We start from the raw sequence: 23998 nt of genomic DNA, 5'->3' as shown, positions 1-23998 counted from the left end.
TAGCTCATGTGCTCCTCACAGCAATCCCAGGGGATAAGGAGTAGATTCCCACATCTAACAAACACGTACACACAAGCATGCATGCACACACACATGCATATTTATACACATTTTGGGGTTTTTTTTGAGATGGAGTCTCACTATGTAGCACAGGTTACTGGCCTCAAATTCACTTACTTAATTTTACTTAAAGTAAAAGTAAAAATCTCTCTCTCTCTCTCCCTAACTTTATTGGAGTATAGCACACATAACATAAAATTAAACTATTATAAATAGACAATTCAAAGGATTTTTTAGCAAATTTGCACAGTTATACACAACCATCTTTACAATGAGGTTTTAGACTATTTCTATTACTTTCCAAACTTCCCTCTTTTCCATTTGCAGTAAAATCTTCTGCTACCCCCAAGACCCAGACAATCTCTGATCTGGGAATTACCATAGATAGAACAATACACTGTGTAATCTTCTGTCTTCTTCCATGTTGCATAATCTTTTTAAGGATTGTGTTATAGTATGTATAAGTAGTTCTTTTTTTTTTTTTTTTACATTTTGCTGAGTAGTATTCTATTACATGGTTATATCATGGTAGGTGAACACTTGAGTGGGCTCCAATTTTGTGGTACTATGAATAATGCCAGTGTGGACACTTGTGTATGTGTTGGTATGGGCATATGTTATCATTTGTCTTGGGTAGAAACCTAGAATCAGCAGTTCATGAGTTCACATTATTTAATTCTATTAAAATACCTGCTAGATTATTTTACAAGGTAACTATATCATGTTACATATTGATCCTTTCACCAGTGACAGATACAGTCCCCTTTTACTGAAGGAAAGGGAAGCTCAAGATAGTTAGGTACCTTGCATAAAATTACTAAATCTGTAACTGCAAAACAAGGCTCTGAGGCTGAGATCACCAACACCACATCTAAGCTCCTTAACTTGTCAAAGTTAACTACATTATTCAAGGTTAAACAAATTTCTTTGTTAAGAAGAGTTAGTAGCACCCAGTAGCTCCCAACATATTTTTCCATAGCACTCTTTCCTATCATAGGACATGTCTTCCATTTAATTCCCTAGAAGCAAAACTGGAGACAGAGGCCTGCATGTGTATGACTTGTTGAGGAAAGCTGGATAGAAAAGAGAAAGGGGCTGAGCAAGGACAGGGTCCCAGAGAGTATCCAGCTTTCACCTGATTCGGGCTGGGGAAAGGTTCAGGGACATACTATACAATGGGATTCTCCTGCCTAGAAGCAACAGGACAGCATTTTGTTCCCCAAGCCAGTCATCAGATGTGGGTTGCCCCTCCTGGAGAATGGAGAAGGGGTTATATCTGCTGTTCTTGGTGTCTCCCAATGGTGGGAGCAGTGATCCACTGTCCTGGAAGTGGATCCTGGGAGGAACACCCACACCACCCATTTCAGTAAACTCCTTACCCTTTGTAGAGGTACATTGCAAGCTCTTGCTCACCTCTTGGCCTGTGCACTAGCTGTTCTAACTTTAAAACCCTGACATCCACCCTGTCCCCTCAAAAAAACTATGACTTCTCCTCACCCCTCAATTCTAGCTTAAATGTCAATCTGAGAAAGCTGAAAGAGGAAAGTGTGGTTGTAGTGTTTGTGTGGATGGCAACTAAAAAGTGGCCACCACCAGCAGCCATAAATCTTCAGCAAATGGAAGGCAATGCTGAGCTCTCACACCCTAAGCACCAGACTTAGAAACCAACACAGCCCTCTTTGAAGACATTTCCTTCCACTGAGAGTCACAGGCCAGCCAGGCATCACTAGGGGCAGCATAGGTTATGCTGTAGTAACATATAACCCAAGTCTCAATTTATTCCTATCTTGTGCCAACTTTCATGTGGGTCTCCAGAGAAGGAGGAAGTGGGACACTCAGTTGTCTAAATCCCTCACTCAGAGTTCTGGCTGGTAGATCAGCTCTCAGTTGGGACATGGTTAGCTATCACATGCCACTTGTGATCACTAGTCATTGGTTGAAGATTACTCCTCGAACTTCAATTTGCCACATGTCTAAGAATAGTCTGGCATGGTCAGAGGAGAGAAGACCAGTGGAGAAGCCACATAACCTTCTTTTAAGGTCTGACTTCATCTGATCTGTAAGTGCCATGGCTGTGATCACTGTGTCTAGTCAATAAAATAACTTTCTTTCTGATGACCTTTTATATTAGGCTGGTTTGGGCAAGAATAGAACTTGTATACAAAGAGCAACTAAAGTGGCATGAGCAGTGGTTTATGAATTAGCAAACATTTCCAAGAGAAATGGAAGAGCTAGCCAAGTCACCAGTCAAGCAAGTCCACAGTATTTTTAAATGTAAAGAGATTTTTCTACATTCACTTGGGCTAATTTCTGTTTCTAAGGTAAGTGTAAGTCAGACAGTCATAAAAGTTATTTTAAGATCAAGTCAGGACAAGGTTATAGAACACAAAACTTTAATTAAAGTTTAATTTAATACTTGGTTGTACTGTTCTTTACATAAAGAAAGTCAAACTTCTGTATCACAAAAAGTCTTTCCAGTTAATTTTTCTTAGGCTGAAGACTGCTGTGAATTCTTTTTAAAAATCACATTTGTGAGGATGATTTGTTCACTTCTCTAAGAGCCACAGTCAGAGAATGGATATATGCTTTAATGACACACTGCTTAACTGTTGTAGCTATTTCATTGGTCCCATGGCTTTTGGTCCTCCCTACCTTTCTTCTAATTTACCATGCTTCCACTTAGGCCTACATTATATCATACATACAAATTAAGGTATTTGACTTTCAAAACATTAGAATATCTGAAAACAGTGAACTCATGCTCCCATCAGGTCATTGAGGGTGAAGTTGAGTAGCCTCTGTCTACTTTTAGCTTGGGCACATTTACTCTCATTTGTGATAGCACCAGCAATATTCTGCTGGTAAATGTTTAACAACTAGCTTGTGAGAAATAGGGAGCTCTGATTCATACCATTTGCCAATTTCAATGGTATAAATACTCTTATCGTGTTTAATTTTAAATTACCACTGTGTTGCCAACCAAGTTAACACTTTTCCAAGAATTTAACAGTTGACTTTCATGAGCTGGTTCATACCACTGCACAGAACCAAACACTCCACATCCTCACATTGTAAGAATATAAATTAAAACAATATGTATTTTACACAGTAACTTTCCTTGTCTGGCCTCTGTAGAAACACAAGTCAGCCACTGCTGGAGTCTAACTGCCTTAGGTCCTTCCAGCTGCAACATTAGATAATTCCATGTTTTACACAGACTTCTCAGAAACTATTTTCTACACTAATATCAGGACAGACTGGTATTGCCTTGCTATTTTTAGATCTAGAAAGAGCTGCTAGAATGAAATTCTTATCTGGATTCAAATTTGACTCTACAATCTTCATCATTTTATTCTCCTATTATTACAACAGCTTCTTGGCTAGTCTCCCCCATCCCAGACTCTCCTTACTCCAACCCTTTCTGTAGCCAGACAACCACTAGAATAATAATAATTGTCTTCCAACAGCAGGGAGAATAGGTCCTCTATCACCATTTTTATCATGTCATTTCCTTACTAGGCAAATGTAGGAAGGTTCCTATGGCTAGTCATGTCTAGTCCAAACCCCACAGGTTGGTATTCAAACTTGTCTATCCATAGGCAAGAGCAATAATCCTGGGCTATTGTGGACTCTTGCAAAACCCAGTTAAGATCATTAAAATTTCTATAAACCTTCCACACTGAATCTTGATTTCCTTATTCATAGAAGATGGCAATACTCTAATTGCCCTTCCATCAGACTTGCTAGAAGTCAGAGTACCTAGTAGGCATGCTGCCTGCATAAGGAACATTTCACATATTCTGTAAACCATGCATCTCCCTGACAAATCACAAACCCCTTAAGAGACAAACAGGAAAGGGGAAAAACAGATCATTTTACCACTTTCAGGGCCATTTACAAAGCAAATCTTTAGACATTCTGGAAGTATCAGAAAGCACTGGGTCCCTTTATGGGTCCTTGTTGTCATACACCAGAGTTTGGGACAGATTCCTCACTCTCACTTACTATGGGTTGAGAAACAGGCTTTAATTGAGGAAAGAGAATGCACGAAAACAAAATATAGGACACTGTTGCGATCCCAACTTATTGATCTTCTCAGCACACCTGACTTCCTCAGCTTCCTAGGTAGCAAGCTGATGCAACCAGGAAGTACAGGGGAACTGACATCTTCAGTGACAGACTACCAGTGGATGGATGGATAAATGCCCAAGTATCCATTCTTTGGAGTAATATTTGTAAGGTGCATCCTATCTTTTTCTCAGAAGGTCCCCAGAGGCACCAAGCCTCATTTATCCACACCAGTAATCTGTACTAGTTTTTCTTTGCTTCTACTCTCACTTTCCCATTTCTTGGATACTTCCCCGCATCATCCTGTGGGTAAGAGTGCTGCATCCAAGACAAGCTGAGCAGTGGTGGAGTTTTGATCTAGTGAAGGATTCCAACCTACAGCTCACTCTCAGAGATTAATGGTTTGCAAAGCAGGGGCATTGTAACCTGCAGGGAACATGTAGTGACAGCTAAAGATACTATTGTTTGCCACATTTGGGGCAAGGGACAAAATGTTGCTGACATCTTCTGGGTTGAGGCCAGGACACTGCTAAATACTCTACAGTGTACAGGAGAGTCCTCTTTAACAAATAATTATCTGGCCCAAAATGTCAATATTGAGAAGCCTGGTTATAGAGGAAGCCCTGGAGCAATTCTGCCCATGGGGCGGGGGGACAATTGGACCATTGTGGTATCAGTCAGTGTGGGTTTGGTGCCAAATAATTACAGCAGGTATCTCAGAGTACCTATGTCCAGCACCCAAGGCCTTGAATCCATGGAAGGTCACTTCTCCTGAGAGATGGAGAGGAAGCCATAAGTCCTGTGGGAAGCTGAGCTTGGGGTGGGCCCCACCTGCTGAGATATAATGGACCCTGGTTCCAGCTGTTTATTCAGGTAACTCAAACTGAGTCCCTGGGGTCATTTCACAGTCTTGCAACACAGAAAGAATGTATATTTTTCCCTCTTAGCCCTTCTCCCTATGGAGAAAATTCCTAAGATCATTCTTGAGACCTGCCACAATGACATATGTGGACACACGCACATTCTTTTTACCAAAATTTTGATTGTGAATAAATTCTATCTAGAGAGGATATCTACCCCCTACACCCCAAACACACACTACTACTCATAAGGTGAAAGAGAAAACCACATACTAAGGTTAGCCCATTGCCACGGTGGCTGATCCAAAATGACCAGGACTGACTCAAAATCTTCGGGATGCAAAGAACATTTTTCTTAAATGTCTGACTATAGTGAAAACACTGTGTATACATATGTAAGTGGAAAAATGAGACCTGTTGAAACTATTCCAGGAATGGAGATGGGGAAGATAAAGGAGAATGATAATGGAGGTGAATTCAAGTATGATATATTTGATATATTGTAAGAACTTTTGTAAATGCTGCAATGTACTCCCAGCACAATAAAAAAGGACAAAAATAGATATTACTGTGAGCTCCACCAGAGGTATAGGGCAGCAGTCATGATGGGTATAAACCTCACTGGTAGCCCAAGTAGGAGAACATAAGACAGAATAACAAACTCACCTGCCTACAGGGGCTGAGCACAAAGTTACTACCCAGGGACAGCATTCTCAGGGACACATTCAGCCCGCCCCACCCAGGAATTCTACTAGAAGATCCCAACCAAGACCACCTGCCACCAAGCTGTGCACCTGTGTATGCACTGCCCCTTTATGTGTGGCTGCTGTAACTAGTATGTTCTACTCTTACAAGAGGCTTTTGGTCAATGTCGGAAGATGGCTACCCCATCTTAACCTGATCTTGGCCTCACATTAAAACCTCATGTGCTCTGGAGCCTCTCTGAAAATCATTAATGGTTTCTTTTTCAGGAAAATAGAGGAGCAGAAAAGTATTGCAGCCAACTGTGTGACAGAAATCCACAATCTGGCAGCCAGGCACAGTCCAGAAAACAATAGGGTCTTTGGTTCACCTGTCAAGACTGCGCTCATGCCTCATTCCTCAGGCCTCTTCCCATGGAGTTTATCTGATTCTTTCAGCCAGGTGTGACGGAGCAGAGTGCTGACAACATCATAGAGGGTGAGCAGCCAGCGGGCTTGGAAGCCACCAGGGAAAACTGCTTTCAGCAGTGGCTGCAGCAGCCTGGTAGATATGCATTGTTCCCCTTCCAAACTGGCAGCTCAGAAAAGGAAGGAGTTGGGAACCAGGGTTTTTCCCCTAGGAGGGTGAGGGAAATATCTGCACCTACCTCTTGTTCTTCCGTCCATCATGCCTTTCCAGCAAGTAAATCTTTCAAAGCTATGGGAAAAACGTTAATCAGGTCTAACTTCATCAGGCAGAATCTTCAGTTATAATTTAGTTTTTCTTTGCCACCTGCTTTGACAAGCAATAGAGTTTTCTTAGAGCAATGGTTCTCAAATTATAATCCCTGAAACAGGCAGCATCTGGGAATTTTTTAGAAATGCAAATTCTTGGACTTGACCCCAACCCTCTTGAGTCAAAAGCTTTGGGGGCTGACCAAGCAATTTGCTTGCAGAAGACTATAATGCACTCTGGAGTCTGTAGTCCAGAGTCAGAGAGGAGCAGAATTCACTGCCAGTCCCAGCCTTCACAGGTAGATTTCAGCTCCAGGACAGAGATCACATCTGACAAATGAGAATATTCCTCCCATTTACCTTTCACACTGATATTGTCTCAGCAACACCCTTTTCCCAAAAATATTATCTACTGATTTCAAGCTTTTCAAAATTTGTAATTTAAACCTCTCCTATGAGTATGAATGTTCTATCAGTACAAGCTTCTCACAGAATGCAAATGTCACTGGTGGATACATTTTAAAGCTGAAACCCTCACACCTGTTATCCCACTAGTGATTTTATTTTACCCTAATACAAGCAATTATATATGAACCCCATCAGCATTTTTAAACAAAATCGTTTCTAGCTTGAAAATGATTGAATAGGGGAGAAGACTGAAAGGGTGGTTGTAAAGAAAAGAAAGTATATTTATCAATGTGTGTGTAGAAGCAAGTACGTATTTATCACAGGCAGTATCTCACAAAAAGATTACATGGAGGCACTTTCTTATAGATCATCACCTCTAATCTCTAAACTTCTGAAAAGGAGACCACTATATTTCACTTGCTTTCCGCAGCTCACTAGAATCATTCTCAATACAGCCCAGGCTGCCCTTCCTTCTACAAACAACCTGTGCTCTTCCAGGCCTTTCTGCCCCCTGAAAAGCATTCATGCCACCTCCTGTGAATCTCCCGCTCAAAATAAATTCTCCTTATTTGGTTGGCAAAGATGAAATAAAATTCAAGTACTCAATATTGGCAATAATGTGAGGAAAACTCTTTCATCTGCTTCCCATGAGATGTGAATTGGACCAAATTCTCAGGAAAGGAACTGGGTAGAAAATCCAATGACCCAAAATTTACACTTTACAAATTTATCCTGAATCCATTTTAGGACTCTGTTGGTCATCTTTTAGGGATCTCTACAGTCCACCATCATCCTCTGTTCTTTGGTAACCAGCACCTGTTAATGTTGATATATAGCATGAAAGCTGAGAAAAGAGTTTGGAGCTAGTTGCCTGAATTGGAAGCCTGTTCTGAAACACCAAAACTTACGTGACAGTGGGCAAGTAAGCTATCATCTCTGAGCTTCTGTTTAATCATCCACGTAAAAGAATGATATTAGCACTATCATTCCCATGGGAAAGTTGTATAAATTCACTTGGTCCTGTGTCAGACAGCCTGTTCATATTCAATAACTGTTAACTACTAATACCTTGTAAATTTATTCCCTTTCTACGGTTAATTGGACCAAGGTGATTGGATGTAACAAAAGCTGGGTTGACTAGATTTTTCTCCTGAGAATTTGGAGTTGTCATTGAGAGTCAGCTCATGTGTCTATTTGTTGTTGCAACTGTTATCTATAAACATATGCTTCCACATGAACAAGAATCAGCGAAGAATCTGCAAATAAAGAGAGTGGGAGTTTTAGAACACAGCAGCAGAGGAAAGAAGTGATGGGAGTTCTGTGGGCCTCCCAACCCCAGCATCCAAGCTTTATTCCTGTCCTTGGGTTTTAGGTAGCTCATGTTCTCTGTAGTCATTTCCTTCCATCGCATAGATTGGTGTGATGATTACTGTCTTTCTGGCCCATTAGATCTGCTCTTCATCTTCTTTTACCCTGCTCTGTGCTTTTGGGACTGACAGTGGGATTGCCTTTGCTTAGGACCCCTTGCCCTATTATCCACACCCTATTATCTTATGATTTCATTTTTAATTCTTTCTTGTTTAACTAAATTCTCAATCCTATTATATACTTCTACAGCAAAGCATATTCATGGAATTTTCTCTTATTCTCAGAGTTACAGTTTTCTTTTAGATTGGGTCATTTGTCTCTTTCTCTTTGTATTTTTATTCCCACTCTGTAGTGTATTTTATAGCTACTGTATGGTTTTCTTGTTCATCTCAGGGTTATCATGAAACACTTGCCCAGAATGTATATTTGATCTACTAGAGAGTGAATGACTCCACTAGAGTGAATGACTTCCCTTTAAGTTCCTTTCTATTGAGACCTGTTAGTACCTCCTCTAAATGACTAATAAAGCCTAATAGTCTGAGTCCAAGCCAATTGTTCATGCTTTTGTTTCTGTTTCAATGAACCCAGGAAGCTTCGAGGAGCTGGAGTAGGAGGAAGGAGGCTGTTTCACTGAGGCTATGATCAGTCCTTATTAGGAGGACTGGGTTTTTCAATGTCTCTTGATTTTGAGAGGTCTGTTTTAAGTCAGAGTTCATGTTGTCTATGTAATGATGTGTCTAGTCCCCTAGGAGATATCCTGATTGTATTCAATTTACCATGGAACCGAAGAGCCTTTCCTTTTCAGAGAAGGCCATCCTCAGTTGTTCTACTCAATTTAGATGTTTCATTAATGGAAATTTTAGGGAATCCATACACTTTCTGTGGCAGAGACAGCTATATTTACCAAACACTTTCTTTTTCCTGCTGGACAAATATACAGACTACATCTCCTAGCTTCCCTGGCAGCTAAGGGTGGCCATATCACTGAGGTCCTCTGGCAAGGTGATACTTGCCACTTCCAAGCCTATTGCACAAAAACTTCTCATTTATGATTTTCTGCTCTCTTCTACTTAATGAAGAGGATTCTGATAGCCAAAAGGAGGAAAGATTCAGAAATGAAATGAATCTGGAAGCTAGCTCACAAGAATAACCATTTAGGATGGTGAAGTGAATAGGAAACAAATTTGTGGTATATAAAATATGGTGGTTTAAACCATGTATATCACAGCCTCACCAAAAAATACCAATATCAGCTCTTAAATTTTTAGCTTTGACACAAGGGGATTGGACTTTGATCACATGATAAAGCGAGAGCACACAAGGAAGGTATGAGGATAGGTAAGACACCTAAAAAACTAGATAGCATTTGTTGCCCTCAATGTAGAGAAACTAAAGCAGATACTTTAAAGCAACTGAGGTCAATAGAAAAAGGGGACCAGGGACTAGAGACAAGGTTAGGTCAAGAAGAATTAACCTAGAAGGTAACACAGATGCACAGGAAATCAATGCGAGTCAATGCCCTGTATAGCTATCCTTATCTCAACCAGCAAAAACCCTTGGTCCTTCCTATTATTGCTTATACTCTCTCTACAACAAAATTAGAGATAAGGGCAAAATAGTTTCTTCCAGGTAGCGAGGGGGTATGGGGGGAGAGGGAGGAGGCAGGGGTGGGAGGATGGGAGGGGGAAGGGGGATGAGGGGAGAAATGACCCAAATATTGTATGCACATATAAATAAAATAAAAATTAAAAAAATTTTGTAGCTTTGACTGAGAGACATGTCATCCCATGCTACAATGTTTTGATTCCTTTCTTGGCTGCCAATGGGGAAATTTTAGGGCATTTAGTTATTTCCCTTTCCTTGTTTTGTTTTATTGCTGATTGTTTATTTGCTAAGTTATTAGTAGTTTTCGTTCACTTCATTAGGGAAAATTGGTAAATCTATGTCATGTGGTTGTTGTTATCTGAAGTGACATACCATTTTTTTTGAAAAAAATCTACTATAACCGTTTTCTATTCTACCTTCAGTATATGCAGGCAATTATTAACCCAATTTTAAGACCATAAGCTTTTTGGATTCAGGAGTGATGACCTAGTTTTCTGGTAATTTTCACAGGTGCCACAGCAAATGGTTCAAATAAGCACTCAGTATTTTCAGACCAATACTTGTCATGAGGGCTGGTGGAGTGGCTCAAGTGGTAGCGCACCTGCCTAATACATGTTAGGCCCTGAGTTTAAACTCCAGTACTACCAAAAAAGAAAAAGAAGAGCTCAAGGCTGGACTACATAGTGAGAAACTATCTCAAAAAAAGAAAGTTCATGTCATCAGTAAGACCAGATAACTGAGTCAGGAATTTTGTCTGAAAAATTATAGCTGAAAGTAAATGCAAGTGGATCACACATTAAGAATGAGCATAATGTATCAGCTGCCAATACATCTGTCCATAGCCACCAGAAAGTTCAGTCAAAGAACCTCAATATAACTCGATAAACCTGGAATTAATTAATTAATTAATTAATAAAAAGAAAGAATCTCAAATATTCATCTCTTTATTTGCAATAAGAAAAAGTAAGCATCATACTGTGAAGGGCAAAATTCCTTACTAATTACACAGAAATAATCAGTAAATCCAGATAAAAGTTCCAGATCTGTTGATCTTGCTCAAAACAGGGCCATTGCTTTTGCTGCCCATCAAGAAACAAATTTTGTAATACAAATCTCCAATAGACCACTCATTGCAAAATCCAATTTTTCCTTCGAAGTGCATGATCAATCTCATTACTTTTACAGTATATTTTTGCAGTACTTTCTAATCCTTAATTCAGAAAATTCCAAGAAACAAGCAATGAGATTTGCAAATTGACTGAAGAGATGATTGCCATCCTTGACTTTCCCTGAGTTTACTGAGAGATAGTTTATTCAAGATTTCTGTTCAGGCATGAAGTCCAAGACCACAGATGATAGCCACTGAAATCTAGATTTTAGGCTGGAACTAAAACAAGGTCTTCCTTCATTCCATCCCTTTCCTACAGATAAAGAATTATCTACATATCTCTTTATCATGAAATGGAAAAAGTATCCTTTCCTACTTGACAATATTCCTCACATTACCTCTTTTGTGAGCTCTGGGCACAACTGAAGGCTCAGCATCTCTATTTGTACACCTTATAAGCATCTGGAAGAGCTAAGACATACTTCCTACCCTCAATCCTCTTCTGGGAGGTCTTCATCATATTAGTGTATGGTCCAACACTGTCATGTCACAATACTGAGTACCATCTTTGATTCTATTTCTTCTTTATGCCCTTAATATAGCTCTTCCAAAACTTTGGTCATCTATTATTCCTAGATACATTCCATAAAGTATATAAAATCTCTACCATCACAAACTAATATCAACCATCATAACATTTCATCTGGATATCAGCATTAGCTTCCTAATTACTTTTCTTCTACCTCATGTGCCACAATCTATCTGCCATTTTCAGCCATGTTATATTTTAAAAGCACAAATCAAATCATCAGCCTCACCTTAGGAAGCCTTAAAAGGCACTAAATAATCTTATCCCTCTGCTGTCACCCTACACCCCATGTTGCTTACCTACTTCTTTATTTCCTTTTAGCCATAATTGCCATCCTTTTAGTTCTTCTTACCTGCCAACCCATTTTTCACTACATTTTGTTTTTCCATTGTCAGTTAACCTCCTGTTAAATGTGTCACCTCAGCACTGGGCAATCTCAGGAAGTGGAGATTGGGAGGATCATGGCTTAAAGGCCCTATCTTAACAAGCTGGGCATGGTGGTGCACCATGGTTATCCCAACTAAAGGTGTAGGTAGGGTAGGAGGATCGTGGTCCAGGACAGCTCAGGCAAAAGTGAGACTCTACTTGAAAAATAACTGAAAAGCAAAAAGAGTGGTAGAGAACCTCTATAGCAAGCGCAAGGCCCTGCATTCAAACCCCAGTAACACCAAAAAGAAAAAAATGTCCCCTCACTTTGAAATGACTCCTTGCTAGCTCATCCCATCTCATTTTACATGTCGCCCCTTCAGAGAAGCTTGCCCAGATCCCCGTTCTTTATCTTTCCCACCTGGGACACCGTTGGTTTGCTCAGTGACTCTGACAATATCTGACATTTAGTTGATCCTTAATAAATGTAATGTGAGTAAAAAATGAATTATTATGAGAACTGCTTTTAGTGAGATACCCACTTTGATTTGAGTTTTTATTTGTTTGTTACTTGTTCATTTATAAGTTTGCTGTTTCTCATGCTTTATAACAAAATATATGGAGAAGTTTCTCATGAAGCAAAGGGAGGAGTCACTTTTGTTCCTCAACAGGAGAATAAAGCAGGACTGATTCTGGTAGAGAAAGGGCTGGTTAGGTCAGGATTTAACCAAGGGGAGAACACAAGCAGCTAACAGGAGTGACTTATCTAAAGTGTGGTAGGAGATGTGAACTCCTTCTTCATCACAACTGCAAAATCTTCCATAAAACCTACCTTAGTCCCTAAGGCACTGTGTGGGAAGATTCGGTAAAGAGGTGCTAAATTTTGCTTCTAGATTATTGTGGATTAAGCCACGTATGTGCCTGCTTCAGCAGCACATATACTAAAATTGGACTGACACAGAGTAGATTAACATGGCAAATCTGTGAAACATTTTATTAAAAATAATAAGTAAATGATAAAAACATGTAGTACTCACCTAGCATACAGCAATCCATAAAGTGTGCTCACACAAAGATCCAAATGATAAAGAACCACGTAAAATGAAAGTATTTTCAGAAGACACAAAATGCATAGAAAATAATGAAAATCTTGATACTTTTAAATACATTCAAATTAAAATTATATGGGAAAACTCCACTATGAACAAAGGGAAAATACAAGCCATAGACTGGAGAATATATTTTCTGTGCATATAACTGACAATATTTTAGTAGCCAGAATGTATAAAGAATTCTAACATTTCTCTTTGGAGTACAATTTGGCAATATCTAATAAAGTTGAAGATAATCATACAAAAAATGGCAATTTCATTTTAGCCAGCCCTTAGCGAACCCTTGCCCATGGAAACATGTATAAGAATGTTCTTTGCAGCATTGTTTGTAATGGCTGGAGAACTGGAAACACCATAAGAAAATGGATAAGTAGTTATGAAAATTTGTATAAAATAAAGCTGCACAGTAGATATAAAATTTTAAAACATGCATATCAAAGCATTAAGTATAGATTTATAGATATAAAAATATGCATGGGAATAAAAAGCATAATATTCATGGATTTTTTTTTTTTGGTGTACTGGGGTTTAACTTAATGCTAAGCAATTGTAAAGCAGGTGCTCTACCACTTGAGCCACATCTCCAGTTCTAAAAAACATAATATTCATGATAAAAAAGAAAAGAAATGAAATCAGTTAAGTCTGACAATAATATCTTAAGTTTATAAGACAAGAGGGGGTATCCAAGGGGCCTCACGATGTTTGTATTAAAGTCACTTGTAGGGCTGTACGTGTGGTGGCGTACACCACACCACACCAACACTCAGGAGGCTGAGGGAGGAGGATTGCAAGTTATAGGTCAGCCTGGACAATATAGCAGGACTCTGTCTCAAAAAGCAAACAAAAAATAATTTGCATATTTAAGTGTGCAAATACTAAATTAAAAATAAAAATAGGAAATTAGAATAAGATATTAAGAATTGGAAAAAAGTAAGATGAAACCTGAGCTAAGGTAAACACAAAAAACAGATACTACGCCCTCTCCCAGTCACATAACAAAAAATGACTCTAAGACTAGAACAGTTCTTTAAACACTAAATGGTGTTCTCAGTTCTAGGAGGTAACTCCTTGCATGTGGGTCATGGTGTTGCATGGATTAAGAAACTTCATAACTATAAATTTGGGGAGTTTCAACAACTACTGTATCCCCTCCACTTGTAGAGTGAAGAATGAAAGTCAACTGCCATTCTATCTTCTACCACTCAGCTGCAAGCAATTCAGATAGCTAGGAGTGATTGCAAGTGTCTTGCGAGGTGGACATATTTCTGAGTTCATCTAACAGAGGGAACAGAAAGTGGCACCTCTGAAAGCAATATTGTTATAAATAGGAAAAAGCTCCAACCATGGCACACGATATGTACTGCACAAGCAATCACTTCACACTGATGTCTTTGCCTAAAACAACCCAGGGTCTTTTGTGTTGGAAGAAGCCATGAATCTTTCTACTCCCCAAGCAGCAAGAGCATCTCTTTGCACTGCTGCCTTCAGAGAAAACTTCCTATGGCAGCAGGGAAAGAGAAAAATATAGAAAGAACTTGAACTCTGAAGAGAAAAAAAATGGGTCATTTTTTTTTCTCATCTTGCTCATCTTTGGAGAAACTAAATTCACTTCAAATCAACTAGGGATTTAACCACCTTGTAAAGAGGCTAAAATTTTATAATCTAAAACCTGACACAAATTCAAATGAATTTTAACCAGAGATACTTTTGGTCTTTGTTTTTCCCAGAAGTTCTGACAGACACTAGGGCCCAAAAGAAATTACCAATGTAAAAAGATGTGTTTCATTATAAATCAGGCTCCTTCACTTTACTTCTTTACATTCTCCTAGTTACTGCAGCCATACCAACTGTTAGGCAATGAGGCCTCATCCTTGGAGATACCCCATCCCTCTGGAGAGAGGTCCAGACTCTCCAGTGCCTTGCTTGCTCAATTCCCCATGGCCAAGGAATCTATATTTCCAAAAAGGTTTTGCTACTCACTGTCCCAGCTACCAGAGCTTAGAGACAGATGACCATGTCATTTCTGCCTTCCATAGAGAGAAGCAGGTTGTGATATGTCCCTTAAAACTTCACAAGCTAAGTCCAGTTTGTGTGTAGATTGTATTGTGTTTTAAATGATTTTCAGCCTAGATTTTACAATTGTCCTCTAGGGGAGGACAATTTCCCTAACGGGGGGATAAATTCTAGGGGTAGTCATTTGACTTTTATTCAGAGGACCACATATTAGAGATGACATCTAAAATGTTTCAGCCAGCTATCTCAGATTAACACCGGAGGTTTGTCCATCAGAATAATGGATATTACGAATTGATTTTCATTGGTAAAATTGGTGGCTTGTTAATAAGCATATGCTCTCATATGAACAGAAAACAAAAATCTAACATACCCATCATGATGACTCCCTAAATTTGATTCCTAAATTGTTCTGAGATGCTGGTTTAGAAGACTCTTGATCTTGACACTACAAAAAAAGTTGGTTAGAAAATTTATGACACAGACCCAGGCACGTTTCTTTAAGTGAAATTTCCATGAAAGGTGATTTTAGAGTACACAACAGGACTGAGTCAGGACTGCAGTGCAGTTGTAGATGTTCACCTATTTGCTTTATATTTCAAATGCATGGAAGAATTCTGCTTGAGACTTTCTTTCCTTATTTTGCATAGAGATACTGGGAGAAGAATAGTAAATCTTACCTATCTTTAATACTAAGAAACCAATAGAGTGCATAGTCAATTTAAGACAGTTTTTGGCATGAGAGCTAAGGGACACTTGAATAATGGCTTGAAGAGGAAGCAAAAAAGACTGGGGAATAGAATTGGGAAATAAATGGCTAATGGAGAATGTTATGGAGAAGTAGAACAATACAGACAAAAAGAAGAAAGGGGAAAAAGAGAAGAATTGAAGGTATCACCCAGGCTAAGAAATTATGAAAACAAAAAGGCAATATTAAAATAAGGGGGGGCAGAGGGGATAAATGACCCAAGCCTTGTATGCACATATGAATAATAAAATTAAAAAACAAAAAATAAAATAAAATAAAATATATATTCAAAACTTGGGAGCAAGATAAAATAATGACTGCATGGTGGTAGTCACTGTCGTGGTAATATTATCTCACAGGTTTTTCTATGGATTATTCAATTTTTTAGGAGAATGGACCTTGCTTTATCAACTTATCACCAATTAGGACTTACAAATTTTGAAATAACACATTAATTTTAGATTTTATCTGATAGAAATGCAAATGATATCTAAACAGTAAAAATGGTAGCCCCAAAGTTACAGTTTTTATTGTCCTTAGGAAGCACACAGCTTTTGTATGTAAACTTAGCCATTTTCTCTAGCAGACTTTCTTTCAATTTTTCAAATTTTCTTTGAACCAGCTTTAAAATCCTGCCATTAATGAGTTAAATAAATCCTTGGGCATAATAGTCATGCTTAAAAGCTCTTTTTAATTATATATTTTGGTAAAAACATGAAATATCAATAAGTAGTTTACAGTTGCTCAAAGGGCTAACAGACAAATTGCTATTTGTTATTATTATTCTCCAAATACCTACATGGAAAGATATCTTCTCTTTTCTCTGGGAGCAGGTATTTTCATTCCCATTAAACAGAGAAAAAAACTGAGTTTGAAGAGGTTAAGTCAAATTTAGACTTTATTAAAAGCACCAGAGTTTATATGAATGTGGATCCTCTTAATCTCCTCCCCAAATCATATTTTTAGTTTCCTGAAATCAGAATTTAAAAATGAAATTAAAAAGCTGCCACATAACTATATTTCCATCTTAAGCAACCCTCAGCACTAATGCTCTATGTTGTTCCAAGCATTTTGCTAACATTACTGAGGTCTGGCCAAGGCCTCTGTTGCCTGTGGCTGATTTTCCTTCAACTGTGAGGTGATCTGCATTCTTATTAAGAAAGCAAGGACATTTTATGGGCTCTTTCCTCCAACTTCTTCTTAATAGTTGGATGACATAATCTTGGGCTTTTTTTTAAAACTAGGACATTTAGGGAACAATGCAATTATCATTGCAGTTTTTGAGTTAACAGAGAATGAAAGAAAATAAACCCAAGATCAAAAGGTTCCAAAACCTACACTCAGTTTTGAAACTAAAGCTGAAAAGTTCTATATTTCTCCTCTATTTTCCTCATCTCTCTTCCTTTAAAATATGAAAAATGATTTTGAAATACAGAGAGGACTGGAATTAGGAACATTAACAAAATTCCTGCTGTTAAGAAAGAAGTGTTGACTATCATAAAGGTAAAAGAGCTGTGTTATCAAGGTTTCCCATTTGGTGTGTTTTATCAGTACTTTATAGTGTGCTAGACACATCCACTTGAACAATTTAGAGTGATAGAGAAAGGATAGAAATAGTACAATAATCCAGCACTAAATGTTGTGACACAGACTCTAAATATTATGGAAATTCAGAAAGACAGGAGTGGGATAGAGTAGTATAAACAAGGTGGTCTGGAGAAACAGAGCCCTAATGCAGAGACCAAATTTCATTAGCATCTTAAATGATTTTTAAACTTGAAGAACAGGAAAAAAATATTTCCAAGATCAAGGTGTACCTGTCTTCAGAGTTTATGTTGGAAAATAATAGTAAATATACAATTGAATCCTAGACAAGTTCTATATGAGTTATTCCTTTCTTGTAGTCATCAATCCTATGAAAGTAACATAGTCATATTCATTTTCAAATGAGATGACTGACATTGTGCCAAGATCTTAACCAAGGCCCACTGAACTCACTCTATAAGGAGTACATGTGGAGGGAGATAGGGAGCACATGTGTGCCAGGAGCAAAGGTGGGAAGGTCACTTGATGACATGTCAAGGTTCTGATATACCTTGAATATGAGAGGGAAGGGTCTAATTTTACCTTATTTGGTCATAATAACAATGATGAAATATGGGAAACACAAGAATTGTCATTTGCTGGATAAAGAAAATGAGGCACCGAAAGTTAACATGTTTTCTGTCCTCAGTTACCATGAATGACACCATTATTCTAGACATTTGAAAATCATACTTGATTCCTCTTTTTTCCATATGGTTTAACTTTCATCAGTCACCACATTCCAAAAGTCTTATATCATTGTCAAAACTTTTGAATATAACGTCAACCTCTGTCCAGATCACCTTACTTGAGGCATTCATATTACATTATTTTTCACCTGCATTTCTCCAATAACCTACCTCCTGTCTTACTAACATCCAATCTCTTTTTCTACTCCTGATGGGATTTTTGTTAATGATATCTTAAGTACCACATCAACAATTTAAGCCACACCATCTCTGGTATTTTGTTATAGCCACTTGACAAGATTAAGACAATGTCATTACAAAAGAGATCCCAGAAGTCTCACTCACCTCTTTCATTGTAGGAGAAAACAAAGAGAAGTTTCCATCTATGCACCAGAAAAAAAAATGGGCCCTCACCAAACACAATGAGCCTCACTAGCCCCTTGATCTCAGACTTCTCAGACTCCAGAAGTGTGAGAAATAAATTTCTGCTGTTTAGAAGCTACCCAGCCTGTGGTATTTTTATTATATTAACTCAAATGGACTAAGGCAGTAGAGCATAAGAGACTCTTCATGATCTGGCCTCATGCAAACTCAGTGTTATCACTAGCAGTTTTCCCTCCACATACCAATCCCCAATCATATCTCCTTCCCATGCACCAAATCCCCAAGCTATGCCAAATCCTTCCTGCTAGTGCCAGGACGCCTCACAATGGAGAGCTCTGCATGTATTGTACTATGTCTGGAACATTCTTATTGTCTTTATAGGTAGCTCCCTATTTAGTCCTTCAAAACTCATTTTCTAGGTCTGTTTCCTATGAAGCAGTTCCAACTCTCCCACCTCAGAATCAGATGATTTCTGTATGTATTCAGCCACACCATAGCACTTGCCACTCTCACACCATGCTGTATCCTTCTGTCTGCCAGTCTCATCACTGGATTCCACTGTGTTATTACATGCCATGTGATTGTTTTTATTACTGTACATTTGTATGTATGCCATCCATTCCTTCAGAACATCTTTATTAAAAGGGAATATTTGGCCATAGCACTTGCCTTGGATCTGGGGAGCCCAAGAGATATAAAGCATGTTCATTGTCCTCAAAGGAAAGTTCTGTAAACCTGAAAAAAAAAGATAGTATTCAAGGAAAAACAGTAAAGAACATACCAATGTAGTAGGTTGAATGGTGGTTCCCCAAAAAATATATGTCCAGCTAGAAGCTGTGAATATGACCTTGTATGGAAAAAAGGTCTCCACAGATGCAATTAATGGTCTTGAGATGAGATTCCCTAGATCCAATGACAAGTGTCCTTATAAGTTCAAATATAAGTGGAGAAACACAGGGACAGGTGATGTGAAGACAGAGGCACAGATTGGAGTGGTGTATCTATGAGCCAAGGGATACCAGGGATGTCAGCCACCAGCAGAAGCCAGGACATTGAGCATGGACTGGAATCCCTCAGAAACTCCAGGGAAACCTACCCACTGACACCTTGATTATGGACCTCTGGCCTCCAGAACTGAGGGAGAATAAATTTCTGCCGTTTGAAGCCATCCAGTGTGTGGAATTTGTTACAATTGCCCTAGGAAACAAATAAACCAGACAATAAGGAGTTATTTTCAAAGTGGTTTTGCATGTGTCAATTAATTTGCAACAATTTACAGGGTGGTCCTCTTTTTCTTTCTGTATATTCTTTTTCTACCTATCAGACCCTAACATAGTGGTGTGCTCAGAGATTCAGTAAGTGCTTAGGAAATCTGATTGACAGAAAGATACATTTTATGTTATAAAGAGTAAGATACTACCACAAGTAGAACAAAGTAAATACAAGTACATAAATGTGTGCCTTCCTTACTTCTGAAAACAGAAAATACCTATCAAAAATAGGAAAGAACTATCAAAAGTACATGATGTCAAATACATAAATTGTGAAACACGAGTCACAGTACAAGTTGTTTTGTGACAGTATAAAAGCATAAATTTTTCATCAAAGTAGAAAAGAAGCTTCTACAGCCTCATCCAAATTATATGTGCCATTTCTAACATTTAATCGTGTTCCTGAAGATCTCCAATTTAAGAGATAATTTGGTAACCATTATGTTTAAAGTTACTTAGGACTTTAGCTCTTAAAAAGGACTTTGTTTGCAAAAATAATTGGGCAAAAGAAAGAAAGAAAAAATGGAAAATAATTGGGCAAATAAACATGAGTAAAATATATGATGGACATTATTGACCAGAACTGACAAGAATAGGTGAAAAAGAGAGCCAAGCTTTTCTACTTTTATGATTTGAAGTTTAATAGTCTGCAACCTTAGCTGGTAGGAAGTACCTTACTTCCTACTGAGGGATAAAGTCCTTGAACTCATGGAACTTATTTTCTAGTGCAGAAGTTACAGATCTATGAAGCACTGTGCAAATCTGTGGTAGAAATAACTCCAGAATCAACTGCTTCTACATAATATTAATAATCATTATTAAATGTTTATTATACACTAGGCACCTCTATAGGCCCTTTTCAAAGACCAATTCATTTAATACAATTTATTACTATCTCTAATAATAATAATGGGACATGAATGTGAAAGGGAGACAGTCTGAAGGAAAGCAATGGGAGGGTGGAAGGAAAAGAGAGAGAGAAAGCCAAGAGCAAGTAAAAGGTATGAATGGAAATATACAACACTTGTGCAATTAAACTCCTAGTAGTCTAAAACTGTTGGGCAGGAGAAAAATGACACACAAGCAATTTTTAGAGATAATTTTCCAGTATGAATGAAGGCATTAGTCACCAATAAAAGTAGCTCTACTGGCTGAAGGTCAATTAATACAAAGAAAAATATACTTGATACATCATGGAGAAACTAATGAAACAAAAGAAAATGTGTTCTTAAAAGTAGTCAGAGAAGTTAATCCTCTCAACAACCTCCAGGAGGACAGGAATATTGTTCTGCCTATTTTAGAGATGAGGAAACCAAGCATGAGATGATGAGTTACTTGTCTCAGAGCCCACACTTGTGGAGCCAAGGTCTACACTCAAGAAGCCAAATGCCAGAGTCTCCACACTTGACCTCTATGCCCTTTTGCCTCTTCTTTTTTTAAATAATGGGCTTACAGAGTAAATTCTCCTTATGTGGAGGGAGGTATTTATAGCCCTGGAGAAGCCTTCCCCACACTACCAAAAAAGTAGTCAAAGAATACAAGATGCATTACTGTCAAAGTATCAGCAATAAGGCTAGAAGAAAGTTTCTCCAGTGAAACAATGATAGTAACACAATAATGATGTGATCAAATAATGATGCAACATGTTTAAAGCACTAAAAGACATGTCAATCCAAAATTCTATACCAAGTGAAGATATCTTGAAAATGAAATCCATTTAATAACAGACAACAACTGAAGAGTTTGTCTTTGATAGACTTTCACAAAAAATAAATATCAAAAGGCAAAAGGACTCAGAATGGTTGGAGAACTTAAATTATCAAATAAATTGTAAGACTTATTATCAGAACTACAATGCCACATTTAGTAAGGTGATATGGTGTGAGGAAAAGGACAGTGGAGTGTAATCAGCCCACAGAATGGGAAGGCAGGAAATTGATTAATAGACATGACTTCCAACAAAGCTCCCATAGCATGCCTTCCTCAACAATAAAGTGTGCTGAGCAGTTGACATTCACCTGGGAAGAAAATAAACCTCCATCCCTAAACGCCTCCTATAAATTTTTCAGGACAGACCATATATCAAAGTGGAAAAGTAAAATGATAATGAAGATCCTAGAAAAACACATAGAAAGTGTCTTCATGGTGTTGTCAAATGGTCAGGTTGTGAAGCCACTGTTCCTTTCATACTGCTAGAATCATAAATTGGCTCGATCACCCTTAAATTCTGTTCAGCCATATCAAACAAAGGTGAACATAATCCTGTGTTCCAGTAATCTTACTGCTACCTAAAAAGTAAGCACATATGACCTCTAAGACATGTATAAGAATGTCCATGGCAATTTTATTTGTGATAGCACCGAAGTAAAGAAAAAGTGTTCAGTAACAAAGAACCAAGGCCTGGGAGTGTGGCTCGAATGATAGAGGCCTGAAAAGCAAGCTCAAGGCCTTGAGTTCAAAGCCCAGTGCTGCCAGAATGAAGAAGGAAGAAAAAAGGAGGAAGGAAGAGGAGGAAGGAGGAGGAGGAGGAGGGAGGAAGAAAGAAGAGGAGAAGGAGGAAGGAGGAGGGAGGAAGAGGAAAAGGGAATGAGGAGGAGGGAAAGGAGGAAGGAGGAGAATGAGGGAGGAAGAGGAGAAGGAGGAGGAAGGAGGAGGAAGGAGAAGAGAGGAGGAGGAAGGAGGAGAAGGTGGGAGGAGGAGGGAGGAGGAGGAAGAGTAGAAAAAGGGAGGGAAGGAGGGAGGAAGGGAGGGAAAGAAAAAATATGTAGCCATATAGCCTCTCTCTTAATTTTGAGGAGAGATATTTGGAGAGGGACCTGGCATTGTGCTCTAGGAAGACCCTGGAAACCACAACGCTGGGCTTCTTGGAATGCTGTAGGTTTAGGTGGTTGGTTGTTGAGATCTTCCAGTTGCTGTTATCTCTGGAAGAATTGGAGGCTATAGCCAAGAATGACTTCAGTCTGGTGCAGCTGTTGGTGACCAAGGAGCAATTGCTGTGGGTGAGCAGGGGTGATAGGCTCAGTGGGCACCTTCCACCTTGCCTCATCACAGCCACTCCTCCTGGCACACTCCTAGCATTGGCTGAAGTCAGAAAAATGTCTGAATCTGATGAGGGACCAGTTCATTGCCCTGCAGAGGTGAACAAAACAGGTAGGTTAGCACATGGTCCTCTGCTACATTCACTGTAGATGATGGGGAAGCCCTGGCTGGGCTGAACCTGGGGATGGTGGTAAGTGACATTGAGACAGGAATGGTGTTCCTTCTCTACACCCTCTGTGCTCACAAGGTCCACTGCCAGGTGGTCTCCACAATGTTGGTATGGAACAAGGATGATGGCATTTCCTAGAGCCCACCCCGGAATCTCTCCCTGAGATGTTTGCCCCTGGACCCAGCAGAACCCATGGAACATTACAGCATGATAGGGTCTTCTGCCCCTCCACTGATCAAGATGCATCCTGGCACTGTAAGACTGGGATCAGCATGACCCATGTAGTTGGCCAAAGAAAGAAAATTATTTCAACCTTGATGAATGCAAGCCCTGTGAGCTTCCATGTAGCTCAGTCATCATCAATGCCCAGAACTAGAACATGTACTGCTGCCACTGTACAGCAGCTATCATGCTGGTGACACGCTGAGGCTGAGAGACGTTGTCACCTTCAACCTTGAGCTTGTGGCCCTTATGGTAGCTGCAGGAACTATAGCCACCAGCCCTGCCCCTGTCTTCTTCTCCAATCCAGCCCAGGTAGAGCCTGAGTGAGCCTGACCCTGTGCTGGAGCCTCAGCAATGATACCTCGTGGCAGAAAGAGACCGTCAGCTGAGGTCAGGACCCAGTCAGCCCTAGAAAACAACGTGGGCAGAGAGAAGCAGGCATCCCATATATGAGAAAGGCCTAAATCACCTCTCAGACAGCATCTCCACGACCAAAATCAGTGTCCATGAGACACATCAAGCTGTCTCCCACCCCGTGGGCAGAAGGTCTGGGATTCTGCCTTCAGGACTACAGTTCTATAGAGGGTCTGCTGGGAATGCCAAAGAGACAGTTCCACCTTCTCTTTGAGAGAGAAATCAGTCACTCCTTTAGAACTGAAAGCCCAGTTTCTTCTCCCATTCAGCATTGTGGAAGCACCTCCTTACCACATGCTGGCTAAGGCCTGTGCCCTTCTGCCCTCCCAAAGCAGTGGCTGCACCTTTCCCAGGCAGGGCAAGATGGGCCTGTAGAATTGAATAAATGTGAACTCAGGGAACTGGGAAGGCTGAGCTTCTGTGTAGGGGTTGGAAAGAGAGACCAGCTTTGAAAGGTGAAAGTTCCTGAAGAGCAGAGTATAACTAGGCATACCTCAAAACAGTAT

At 39.2% G+C, this 23998-nt stretch overlaps 1 protein-coding gene and 1 pseudogene across 10 annotated transcripts in view; one reads left to right on the top strand and one right to left on the bottom strand.

Moving 5' to 3' along the window:
• Rbms3 (RNA binding motif single stranded interacting protein 3) overlaps positions 1-23998 on the bottom strand; it is a 1393896-nt gene that overhangs the window by 1124606 nt on the left and 245292 nt on the right. For 2 of the 10 annotated variants that reach the window (XM_074074025.1, XM_074074026.1), the window contains exons 2-4: positions 22465-22777; positions 19474-19574; positions 19047-19112 (exon numbers count right to left, since the gene is read on the bottom strand). The exons of 7 other annotated variants lie outside the window; for them this stretch is intronic. The gene's annotated coding sequence lies outside the window, so the exon portion shown is untranslated. The remainder of the gene's footprint in view (positions 1-19046; positions 19113-19473; positions 19575-22464; positions 22778-23998) is intronic. One more of the 10 variants, XM_074074027.1, reaches the window with a different exon arrangement.
• LOC109680083 (sialidase-1 pseudogene) lies at positions 1319-23706 on the top strand (annotated as a pseudogene).

This window comes from Castor canadensis, chromosome 5, assembly GCF_047511655.1.
Source record: "Castor canadensis chromosome 5, mCasCan1.hap1v2, whole genome shotgun sequence".
NCBI lineage: Eukaryota > Metazoa > Chordata > Mammalia > Rodentia > Castoridae > Castor > Castor canadensis.
This window is presented reverse-complemented; position numbering and strand designations above follow the sequence as displayed.